This window comes from Bemisia tabaci, chromosome 1 (genome assembly GCF_918797505.1).
Source record: "Bemisia tabaci chromosome 1, PGI_BMITA_v3".
Classification (NCBI taxonomy): Eukaryota; Metazoa; Arthropoda; class Insecta; order Hemiptera; family Aleyrodidae; genus Bemisia; species Bemisia tabaci.
In genome coordinates this window covers 64,188,772-64,202,668 of record NC_092793.1, presented here as the reverse complement: position 1 = coordinate 64,202,668, position 13,897 = coordinate 64,188,772, and positions in this window count along the sequence as shown.

Sequence of the window (13,897 nt, the reverse complement as noted above, 5' to 3'; positions counted from 1 at the left end):
AGTCACCCGGCCAGCTTTTATGCTGCGAACACAATAATATCGCAGAGTCCTGTCCTAACTGTGATATTAGTATTGCATCTTGGCCAACCAAAAGACTTTCCTTTACTTGTGTGCACAATAAATGTTACGTTGTGTGCAAAAGCTGTGCTAATTTACCAGTTTTTAGTAGCAATGTTGCTATAAACCTTCCAACTCCAGTGACCAAGCTGAAACTTTTTCTACCTCCGTGAATATGGATTTATCCACCTCCGAAGAAATTTATCTCCCACTAACGAAGATAAAAAAAAAATATGACGATTCAAAGGTAGGTCAGTATCATTTCTTCTGTTTTAACAGAAAAAATTTAGTCACTATTTAAGTGCAATGAAAAATAATGTAGACGTAATTTATAATTGAATTCATCGATGTTTAATGTGATTCTTAGGCAGAATATGAGTCTCTTGTGATGTTTTAGACGCTCTCCTCCAATGACATCGGGGTCATGCTAATTCAGCAAACACCTTGTCGGTAGGTAGATTGAAGGGATTTTTTTCCTGGCTTAGGTTAACTCCCAAATATCCTACTAGAAACCTGAAAGAAATCTGTAGTTCGCCTGTTCTGAGCTTCTGAGGAGCTTACTGAGAACCCTCTAATTTGATGTGCAATGCTAAACATAACTAAGTGAAAAAAATTAAATCAAAAGAATTAAAGAAACTATGTGGCATGCAAGTTCTGTGCACATGGTGCATCTTAATTTAATTCGGTTTCTTGTCAGATTCCTAGTACGATTTTTACGATCAGTATGGAGGAGCAAATTTCACTTGACTCTGGTGTCTTTCATTGTCCGTCATGTAATGACTGCCAATATAGAAAATCTGTTGAAAGTAGGTATGTATCTGAATTTTGGCTGGTTTTTTTCATTTTGTAAAGCTTTTAGGCACAGTGTAATGACAGCAAAGTTACCTATGCAAACTTAATTGGTTAAGTTCATACCATCTGTACGGAGGAGAAGTTTCACTTGGCTCTTAGGTGTTTCTTTCGTCTATGTACAATAAACAGTGTTTAAAAATCGCATTAAAAATTCCACGTGAAAATGTGCAATTTTCTTGCTCTCAGGAATTTTTCAAATAATCTTACAAGTGATAGCATGGAAGGATGAAGTAGTCAGGAACTGCAAGCCAGTTGAAAATTCGAGGTAGGAAAAATGCTACAGGGCTCTTAAGATTTCCACTCTACATTTGACTAGGTAGCCGGAAAAACTTTGGATTTAGATGCCAGAATTGCAGTAGCGTACCTTCTCTTTTTCCATTACTGATTGATTTTTTATCAACATGCTGCAGCAAGGAAAGCACAATAATATTGCAGCAGTATTTTCCTATGATAAATGATTGGATTCTAAGTATACGACTTATTTCCATCGATTTTTTTCTTGGTTGAAAATAAGAGACAGTGATTAATCTAAAGAAGTGGACATTAGAAGTCCTACGATTTACTGGAGTCAGTATTGCTGATTTTACAAGTCTATTCATAAGTAATCAAAATAATTTGGTTCAGAGAAACCATGAGGATAGATTTTTACCCGTGCAAACAGCAAATATGGCCCCTCTCATCAATTATTGGAGGCTGGAGGGGTGAAAGAGAAGCACAGTGAGTACAGAGATAATCTCCTAGAGTAGATTTTTACAAATCTCTTAACGTATTATTAACCAATTGTCCACCCTTTGCTCATTCTTACAAACATCTCTGATGACTCAGGATATAAGAAATAAATTAACATTGCTGCAGATAGTATTGTGTAATTCAATTAAATCAGAGCAAACTTTCTAGGAGATACCAAGAATAACAAACTTCAATACTTGTTTTTTACTCATTAATACGTCTGTAAGAGGGAATTTCAGGATCAGTTTAGATCTCAATTTTGATGTTATTACTTTTTCTAGAGATCACCAGAAATCTCAAGATCAATAAACATGACTTAAAAATTCAACCTAAGCGTGTTGAAGAGTACATTTTTTTTAAATGTTGCCAATGCACTTGGCAATGAGTATGTTCAAATGATCTTTTGCAGTCAAAAAAATCCTGACTCGCACAAGAAATTCCATGACATAAGTTGATCAGTTCGAATCACTGCTTTGAACTATTGAGGTCTCACTAAGTCCCCGCAATGACCTCGAATAAGTTTAGTTCTAATAAAAGTTGCTTTTCTTTTAATCCAGAAAATGCTCATCATTTCCTTCGGTCATTTCTCTAATTTTACTTATTAATTTCTCCTCCATATAGATGGAAAAAGAGAGGTCTTATCAGGCCCACTGGAGTCTCGAGATGGCATCACCATTCACCATGATTTTTGTATAAAGGATTTGTTGTGTGCCCCAACATGCCTATATCTATCTATACCTATATCTATCCATGCCTATATCTATCTATACCTATATCTATCTATACCTATATCTATCTATACCTATATCTATCTATACCTATATCTATCTATACCTATCTTCCATCATCACTTACACTCTTACATTTATACCTCATATCCGGTCTCAGGACATTCCACCTATTCGCATGCTTTCTCTTCTTACGTCATATCACCGGACTCTGCACATTGCACTTTCTATCTAATCACCCTGCGCGGAGTCCGGCTTTGTCACCCTCAACCATCAGGACTTTCTCTTCATCATTTCTTCAGGACACTAGTCTAGTTTTGGGGTTAGTTACAGTTCAGCAGCAGATAGAGTTCGATTGTACCTCTTGGAGGCCAGGCCTCGGCTGGCTCCTCCACTTTTCTCACGTTGAAGTACAGAGTTCATCCCTTATATTTTTGTGTTTCGTGTTTTCATCCTCTTCCCCTTCGTCTTGGAGCAAGGGCACCCTACAGAGGCCCATCCAAGTAACATTACACTGGCGCAGTCGTTTATTATGGTCAACCTACGTAGCCTCGAATTTAAAATCGGCACCTCACGGACTTCGCAAAAAAATATATCATCCCGACAAGCACCAAATTTGAATCCGTAATTTTCTTCATCAATTTTGAACGGTTTTTTTTTCACGTCTGACGGCAATCTTTAAAATTTCTCAACACCAGTTCCAGCATCTTCCAACTTTTAAACGACAACTTTTCTTCAAGCAGCTTTTACAACTTTAAAATCGGCATCTCATGGACTTGAACAAATATATCATCACACGTCAAGTAAAGGAAGAGCGTGTCCCTCCGTCACAATAGAGGATGAGAAGAAAGACATCCAATTGAACCATCCAATCCACAGAGCAAGAGCCCATACATTCACATTGAGCCTTATTCAACCTCCTCAGCGTCAAATTTTCATCATCAATTTTATCATCAATTTGGAACATTTTTTCACACGTGACGGCAATTTTGCGAAATTTTCATCATCAGAATCCAGCATGTGTCAACTTTAACTACAACTTTTCTTCAAGAATTTTCTGCAACTGCAATCTTGAGAACTTTGAACTTCATCAATGACTATCCTCGATTTTTTTAGTGTTAAACAAAACAGTTCAATTTTAATCAATTTTTCCAAAATTCATCACGAATTTTATCTTTTAAACCAAATTTTCAGTGTTATAATGAGTTATATCGTATTAAGTGTTCATCGATTTCATCAGTTTTGTGAGTACGTACGTTTGTTTTTTCTATTTTCCTCTCACTTATTTTTTCGGACCCTAAAGTCAAAATTACATTTATCCTTGCCTTTAAAACGAAAACCATTCAAGATTATCTCGAAAAAAATATTGTTGCATGTCTATAAATTTATAAGCTCTTATTCATTTTATTCTCAAAGTCAGAAAAATGAATTATTTTTTTTTATTATTGAATCTTGAATTATTTTATATTGAATACTGAATTATTTATATTTTTTTTTATTACTATTATTTTCGCTCATGATGGAAAAACGGGCAACGACCTTGATCCAGCCATGAGATCTACTATAAATTTAGAAACATGGAAACAATCTTTCATTTTAGGAAAATCTGAAGCGAGCTTTAATTCAAATTGTTAAGAAAAAAAATACTATTGCATGAAAACGAATTTATAAGACAGACATTCCAGGAAACGAGGACCGAGACCACAGCTTCCGCTCTGCCTGCGACACATGCATCTTATAAATTCAATAAAACGTGGAAATAGTCTTTCATTTCAGTGACAATACCTATTTAAATGCTCTATTTCGTTCTAATTATAATCATTTCATATTTGGTATTTAGTTCATATTGTTTAGAAAAAAATATCGTTGCATGCGAACGAATTTATAAGACAGACATTCCAGGAAACGAGGACCGAGACCACAGCTTCCGCTCTGACTGCGACACATGTATCTTATTAAATTCAAAATCATGGGAACAATCTTTCATTTCAGTAACAATATTACTTTATTCTTTCTATTATGTTTTGATTATGATCATTTATCTTCCAAATTTTAGAAGAAAAAAAAAGGTTTGCTTACGCCTTATTTTGTTCCGATTAATATTATTATTTTCCCTCGAATGTTGGAGCCCCAGTAATTCTTTTCTTTGAATATGTTCCGAAAAGCATTCCCTACTCGAACACAAGCGAGCCTTACATTTTTTTGACATAGGTACTTACTTACATTATATCACGTAGAAAAATATCAGGCACTTTCAACTTTTAAAATGTTTGCTTCAGATCTTTAAGTGACAATCATATTATTTACTTCCCATTTTCCTCAATTATTTTATTATGATTATTCTTCACACATTATGTTATATGTATTTTCTCACTCACTTTTACTTGTCACTTGCATTTACTCTCTTGCATTCAATCGTGATCGTGATTTATTTTTCTCGTAAAATTTGATACACGCTACTATTTGCACATTTGATGTATCCAATTTTATTCTGAGCATACCTACATCAACGACAAACACTTTAAAGAAACCTAATATTTAAATTCTAACGATTTTGTTATACACAAAGCTGATTCACGAATATTAACTCAAATTATCATCTTAAAAAATACTGAAGTCACATTGCCCATCATATCAAAATTAGTCTCAAGAAAACTTGCGAAAATGTTCCATATGTTACTTTCATTTTTCGAAAAGTAGAAAGTAAAAATCAGATTACGCCATCGAAATTTTAATTTTGGCTCATGAAATTTTCTTCGCTCAAGCTCAGCTCTTGTGTATTTTTTTTTGTTCTGTCATTTACTCTTTCTCTCACGCATAACATGAAAATTCCAATTATGAACTTAATTTAAGTACATTCAATATTTTATGATCGATTTTTCACAATCTACTCGTCACATTCTTATGGTACTGGATTTCAGATGACAAATATTTAATTCTAATCGATTTTAATTTCATTTTCCACAAACATTTATGTACCTATCATCTTTGTGATTTTTACCCAGAATTTGTAATTCCATGTTCATTTTTATTTTTCACAAATTCTAATTCGCCTATTCATGCAATCTTCTCTCTACCACTCTTCTCCTTCGTCATTTCATTTACTTTCCTTTTTAATCTTGTTTCTCGTTCTCTTCAACATTTTAAAAAAAAAAAAAATCAAAATTTTTCCAAAATTTCGATTTTTTTTTCTCACATGGAGGGAGGAGTGTTGTGTGCCCCAACATGCCTATATCTATCTATACCTATATCTATCCATGCCTATATCTATCTATACCTATATCTATCTATACCTATATCTATCTATACCTATATCTATCTATACCTATATCTATCTATACCTATCTTCCATCATCACTTACACTCTTACATTTATACCTCATATCCGGTCTCAGGACATTCCACCTATTCGCATGCTTTCTCTTCTTACGTCATATCACCGGACTCTGCACATTGCACTTTCTATCTAATCACCCTGCGCGGAGTCCGGCTTTGTCACCCTCAACCATCAGGACTTTCTCTTCATCATTTCTTCAGGACACTAGTCTAGTTTTGGGGTTAGTTACAGTTCAGCAGCAGATAGAGTTCGATTGTACCTCTTGGAGGCCAGGCCTCGGCTGGCTCCTCCACTTTTCTCACGTTGAAGTACAGAGTTCATCCCTTATATTTTTGTGTTTCGTGTTTTCATCCTCTTCCCCTTCGTCTTGGAGCAAGGGCACCCTACAGAGGCCCATCCAAGTAACATTACAGATTCTAAGTATTATGGAACTTACAGGCATTTAGTTAGAGCTTGTCGCACGAATCCAATGATACACTTTTGTTTCGCAATGATGGAGACTTTGAGAAGGTGCATATGACTGCTTTACAAAAGAAGCGGCAAAATCATCTATCATCACACTGTCAGATTTAGAGAGAAGGTACTGCAAGCCGTAGCCTTTCGTTTTAGAGGTGTTCAGGAGCATTCCATCTACAAAAAAAAAAGAGGAAAAATGCTTATTTAGTGCTAGAATCTTGCCACATGAAAGACCTTTTGCTTGCACACATTGAGCCAGATCTTCAAGACATCATTGGTGGGAATAGATGGCATAAGCATATTTAAGAAATGGGCCAAGATTTGGATGCTGCAAATAATCAAATTAGAAGCAAAGGCTGCAATAGAGGTGTTGCATGTGTAAGGGATTTGCGATTTGAAGATTGATTCTTATGTAAAAGTTCACGAGAAACACAATGATGCCACTGGTTTTCTCTGAAGTCAACTCCCAAGCTCAAAAAAAGCTCTCAAGTTGAGGCCAAAATGGAGGGGATATATCACGTTATCTTGAGAGCCCGCCTCTACATCAAGACAAACTCTCCATGCAAAGATACGGAGCAAATACATTATTGACAGGGCTGCCACCTTATTTGGGGACTCTTAAACTGAAATCACGGCAACCCTGTCAATGTATTTGCTCCCTATCTTTGCATGGAGAGTTTGTCTTGATGTAGAGGTGGACTCTCAGGACAGCGTGGGATATTCCCTCCATTTTGGCCTCACCTTCAGATCTTTGTTTGAGCTTGGGAGTTGATTTCAGAGAAAACGAGTGGCCCCATCAAGTTTTTTGCGAACTTTCACATAAGAATCAACAGTCAAATCGCAAATTCCTCACACATGCAACATCTCCATTGTCACTCAGCTCTTTCTTTCCTGACAAACAGAATTCATTTGTTCTTTCTAATACCTGGTAGAGGACAGCTTAAAAGTGGCTGGGGTAGGAAAAGCGTACCACTCCTACATCAAGAATCTAGCTCAGGTGCTCTATCTTTAAAACACAGGGTAAATGTTTCTTTAACCTTCGATTGTCGTAAAACTTTTTGAATATAATAAAAGTGTTTGAGCGTATGAAAAATAATGAAACAATGAAGTTAGTGTAGAATTTATATTGAAGGGCTTGAGGCATGTATTATCGAACGTCTAGGACCAAATTGAGATTTTGCTCCTCAAAATTTTTCAAATTTATGTTTAAACCACAAAAGTCAAAGCGACTATGCCATTGTTTTGACTATGAGGATTTCCTTCGGTAATGAGAGGACTTGTCACTGAAACTTGAACACTTGAATCCCCTCACCTACAGTTCCATAATTACTGTTACCTTAACGAAATTGTGCACTTTTCTTGAAATGGAGATTAAGTAGTTAGACAGATTACTTAATTACTGTGACCTTAAATTCCAACAACGACAAATTTATACAAGCCCACCATTATTCCTAATCATTGTCGGCCTCCTGTGGTGTAGTGGTTGTAGCACTGGCCCTATGACCAAGAGGTCCCGGGTTCGATTCCCGGCCAGGTGATCTGAGTTGGATGGTCTCAGGCAATGGTCACCTGGGGTTGGGGTAATAAACGTGGGATTAGCCGATAGGCTGTTTGAAATTGGTAAAAAAAAAAAAAAAAAAAAAAAAAAAAATTCGTCAGAGACAATAAGTGCAGTGCCAGAGAGTCTGCAGCCTGCCTATCGTATTTCTTCATAACTTTCTCCAGCAATGTAACGTCCATAGTTGCATGATTCTCACGGAGGGGACAATACAGGATACTTTTCGAACAAATTTCATTACTAGCAGTTGTGAAGTTAACAGACAGATACACATACAGATATACATGAGAGGCACTGTCACAGTGCTTTCTGACACTCACTAACGTCTACCTGCCACGGTACCTTGTCCTCCCACAGCTCTGCGGGGGAGAGCTGACATGAATTTTTTTTCTCTCAAAAATTCAAAGTCGAAGGAAAATATTTTGATCACAAAATTAGTACTTTGACTTACTCCTAAGCATTGAGCCTTGTGGAAGAGAAAATTTCAAACTACCTTCTCTTGGTGCAAACTTGAGGCAAGTTGGTGTGTTTCTGTTAAATTCTACCCATTTCATCAATCACTTAGATACACTATATCCATGGAGAAAAAAAGAGGCGGTCGCATTTCAGGTATCTTGAATTTTTATGATGATGTAGGTTGATACGGACAATTGTTATCACTGATTCTCTTGGATTATCTTAAAATGTGGTTGACGGAAAAAAGTCATTTTAAGTCTCTGATTAAGTGCTTGAAATTATATTTTGAGTTGATCTAAGCAAAACAGTACGGTTATTATGGTCTGCGAATCAAATTTCGAATTTTGCTGTAATTTCGAGCCATATTGTGCCGACCTTCATTACAGGGTAAATAATCCTCAAGATGCGACCACCTCCGTATTTGCTCTATGCACTATAGCCATTTTTGACAGATACTCCATCACTGGATCTGGATGGCGGGGAGGATCTTGATATTACTGATCTCTACTAACTATTTTTATAGTATGACAGCACTGTAGCTGTACTATGTGCAATTTATTGATGCGTATTCAACAATACAAACTGGTAATGAACAGTGATGATGTGTTTGAGTGGATTTGTACGATGCGAATTATCTTTCTGTGTCAAGTAGGTACTGTAAATGAATTACCTGGAGTGAGATACGGCAAATATGATTGGTGTGTCCGGCAAGGTATAGACACCAGTAACCAGTGTTAAGGTAAAATGTGGGACCTTGATGAAAGAGAGCTCCGCAACCCAGCAAGAACCAATTTTGGTACGGCACTGAACGATTCGCCAGAAGATAAATTGAAGGCGAAATAAAAATTATCACACTAAACACAGAATACTAGCACACTTATTCCTTCTTTTAGATCATACGACACGATCAAAATGATTGCAATAAACTTGAAATTCACCGCGCGAGCTTGTGAGTTTTTGACTATGATGAAGAACGGACATATAACCTAAAATGTCAACAAACCTGTTGTTTGTTGCTGCGGCGGGCAATTAATTTTAAATGACCGACCGAATGAAAAAGCTTGTTGTCCGGCCGGTCGGATACAGTACTTTCTCCGTCGATTCGCGATAGAATTGCATGTTTTTGGGCTTGAATGAAAGAGGAGAGTCTGATCTTCAGACTGACATCCTTGGATTTTGAAATTAAGTGTTCTAATTCTTTAAATTTACCGTCAACTGAGAGGATCGTCGGCCGAGGGCCGAGATTTCTTGTGGGGAAACAGTATTTTCTCAACCACAACACCTTGCATTTTGATGATCAAAGGCTCAAAATATTCGCAATACTCTAATCTACAGAGTGACATTTTCCGATTTTGAAATAAAAGCTCAGATTCTTCAAAATTCAGCTTTGACTGCAGAAATTTGACGAAAAACGGACATCGACGGTGGCGTCCCCTGGGCGGAGAAATCTATAAACAAAAAAACTGAGGATCCACCTTTATAATATGGCCATTTCTGTTCCGGTTTTTCACTGGTCACGAGCAGGGACCAGTTCTAAAGGACCCTGGACTCCCGTAAGAGTCAATGTAAAAATTCGTGAGCAGGTACTAGTGCTGCTGTCTCGCGTAGGATCCTCGCAACTCACTGCTGTTATCAGTTGTTGGACTTCATTAAAATCCGTAGGATCGCGTATAACTGCAAAAAATCGAATTTTTCACTGTACAATTTCATGCAGCGAGCCTTGCCTTGAAGAAAGGGGTCGAAAAACGCCAAAATATACTTATTTTTCAAGTATTCAGCCGCCTTATGTGTTATTTTTCAATCTCCGGCTTAACCTCACTTTTGGAGCGGGCGATGGATGAGTCGAGGTTCGGGGGGAAGGATCAAAGACATAAAGACGGAGGGCTAAAAGCAAAAAATGAAGCTTCTTTTCAACCACCTCTACTATTGGCTAGAGGATTGGCGGCGAAATCGGGACAAGTTTGAATTCAAACATAGGGCGGGAACTGAATAAAATAATTGCGGAAACAAAGTATTTTAGGTTGATTTTTGCCCAAATTCAGGTACAAACTCATATATTTTTAACTCTAGGTTAGTTTCCGTCCGTCGTCGACCGATTAATTTCATTTGGGAGTAACGTTGATCTAGAACTGTAACGGCCTGTTTGAACCTGCAGAACCACCATGAGCAGAAGAAAAACTAACTTTATCCGAGATTACTGCCTGTTACCGAGCAAAAGTAGGTGTATTATATTAGGACGCAGACCGAACTTTCTTAGTATATTCGTTTTAGGAATTTAAAATACGTTTCGAAGAAGAAATATGCAAAAATCAAGAGGACAAGTTCAAATCAAATTTCCGTTTGTCGCCATGGATTCCCGCGCTCATTTACACACTCACACAAGCGCGCAGCGCCGAACCTAGCTTCACTTTTTCCCCGTGCTTTTAGATACGAGCACTCCGTCTTTATGTCTTTGGGAAGGATCCTCTGAGTTGACTAGGATCCTACGCGAGAATGCGCTGCAATCACCCGCTCACAACAGAACGGCGTCCTATAGAACTCGTCCCTGTCACGAGCGAATAGGCTGACACGAGTTAGTATAAATCGCATACACGGTAATTTATATACTGGGTGTCCGATGGGTAAATTGCATACTAGCATAAAATTGTTGGTTGGTGGGTACCGAACATCAAACTGTACTCTTGTTATGATTTGTTAGCAATCTACCAACAATTTAAACTAACCTCATTTCGGAAGAGGCAAAAGGGCAATATAGATAGCAGAATTTGACATTTATTATTTGAAATGTCGATATTCTTGAGAATATCTGAAACACATCTCACCCTCGGACCCTCAAGGAAGAAGAGATGGTGATCATTAATTAGGGATTAGTAGCCAATAAGGTGACTAGGATGGCCCGAGAGTTGTTGATTATTTTGACGTTCGGTACCAAGCGACTTTTTTTAATATTCACAAAAGATAATTAGAACAAACCCAACGATATGACGAGGCCGCTGAAGTTATCTTTCTATCACGTATTTTGTTGCCTTTCTCCATGCCCTTGACCAGTTGAAGTCAGCAGAAAGCGGCTTTTCAGGATAGGTACTAAAGTGTACAAATAAGGCCCAATGATGAAAAGGAAAAATTTTAGGAGGCAGAGACCGAAGTTTTGCTGAGCTGTGGGTCTCACCAACAACTCAGGTCTCTGGTAATTTGGACAGCGATAGCAGAAAATGTAAAACCTCAAATATGAGGCTATTTTTCTCTACTTCCATTGTCAGCTGCGACATAAGTTACAAGAGTTATTAACGACATAAGATGTTACGACAATTTCACTTACCTCTGCTCAAAGATAGAGTGATGATGTTAGTTACCAAGGATTTGGAGCAATTGCCACTAATTAGTGGCTTGTTTTAGAGGCTGCCAATAAGGTTTCTTGAAACCAAGCAAACCTGCGGTTTGACTTGCTGTTATCATTTATCCAAATGCTGGGTTATCAAGAAACTTTCAGTGGCTAAGCTTCCTTGTCGGAGCCCAAGTAGCAGTGATCGCGATAAATTGCGATTTAATTGGAGAATGTATCGCGATTTTATCGACGTCGCGATTTATTGCAATATTATCGGGAGAAAAATCGCGATAAATTGCAACAAAATCGCGATATTATCGAACGCGATTTTATAGAGATAAAATTGCAATAAATTGCAATTTTTCATTAACGCATGAATGACGCATATGAAAGATGTTTCTATTCCGCCGCCGCCGTTTTTACCGAGATCCGTTGGTAACTTAACCATCTCATTTTTTTTTATCAATTATTAGTATAATGTTACAAAGACAGACTGGTAAGCTTACCTGAAAACCGGTATTTATACTGATTTTTTCAGGTAAGAATGCCACTTTTATTGGTAATCAATCCCCGGTAACTTTACCATTTTATCTCGGTAATTCTACCACAGTCGATAAAAACTATTGGCGTTTTTCCCAAGGTCCATCGGTAACTTTGCCATCTCACTATTATTGGTAATTTTACAGAGACAGAATGATGAGATTACCAATAGAACCTTATTTTACCAACCGTATTTCAAGGTATGAAATAAAATACAGAGGGAAAATTAAAAAAAAAAAAAAAAAAAAAAAAAAAAAAAAAAAAAAAAAAAAAAAAAAAAAATCCAATGAAAAATCGGTGTCAGTCAACGCAAAGACATAAGTTGTGAGGTTGCGAAGCGCCGATCCATGTATAAGAGGCTTCAATTCGCACACGCAAGTCATATAGCGGTCATAGCATAGTGACAATGTGCTGGCCTTCCACCGTAGCGATTGGGGTTCGAATCCCCGTGGAGGCTCCGGGGATTTTACGCTCGTCTTCGTCAAAGGACCTGACGGCTGAACCTAACGGCAATCGGCTGACAACTTTAACCCCTTTTTTTGGCGATTTTATCAATCGCTAGGATCATCAACATCTGAGCGATCATCCTCGATCTTATCGCGATAAAATCGCAATTTTTTCGGGCCGATAAAATCGCAATAAAATCGCGAAAAGATCGAGGATAATCGCTCAAATGTTGATGATCCTAGCGATTTTATCGCCGATAAAATCGAGGATAATCGCGACTTTATTGGCGATAAAATCGCGATTTTTCCGTTGAAAAATGCTACTTGGGAGACTCCTTATACTCCCGTTATCTCTTGATTTCTCAACTGGAGTTAGTGGGGTCTTCAATTTAAAGTGTGAACAAACTAGCGTCGAGCCAAATCAAGCTGCCAGGACTACACACGTATTGAAAGGAATGAGACGTAACAAGATGATTCATGCAGGATGAACAAATTGGCCTGACTAAATTATGATAAGTAAACTGTTGAGATCAAACATCAGATATGGAAGATTTTAAATGAAAAAATGAGTAAGCTGTTCAAGTGACTCGGAAAAAACAGATACGAATGAAGTCAAGGACGGGGACGCAAGACACTTCGGTGCAGGAGCTCCACATGGATGAACTTCGACGGATATCTGGAGACACAAATACTAAAAGAGCTGACCCACTGACAAGACACTACTGAAATTGTAGGACTGTATCTTTAACTTATTTAAAATTATTAAAAATTGGCCTCCGTCCTAATCAGGACAGACGAACGGTCACTGCCACACAGATTGACACAAAATATTGGGGACTCCTAAACGGGCTGCACACAGTTCTTCACTAGAATTTTTTAAATTTTATATGGACTCAACAATGTCAGAATGAACTAAGTTCTTCTCAAAGACGCTTAAAATTTAAGCCAACAGACTGGTTACGTTACCCCAAAAAGCTGGACAGTCTGTGGATAGTATCGATAATTGGCAATCCACCTTATCTAGATGTGAAATATATGTCTTTGGAAATATTAGTGCAGAAATAATTAATAATCCAAATGAGAATTATTGGTGGTATTAGGTAAAAAAAATTCCTTACATTATTTGTGAGAAAGAAGGGCTATGAAATTATGAATGATCAGAAATCAGAGTGAATTTCGCGATCGCCCAACAGTTTGACAAACTGGCAAATTATATGAATTATCCTCTCACCATCCATCTGTATATGATTTATCTGATTTCGACGGGAGTATACGATTTATCTTGTATACAATTTATCTGCCCCCGCTGAGACGATGCTCTTAGGGCCGTAAATAAACAAACAAGATGGCTGTTATCAGCAAGCAAGATTGAGGTTCCACATCTTATTGTTTATTGTTTATAAGATTCGCCCG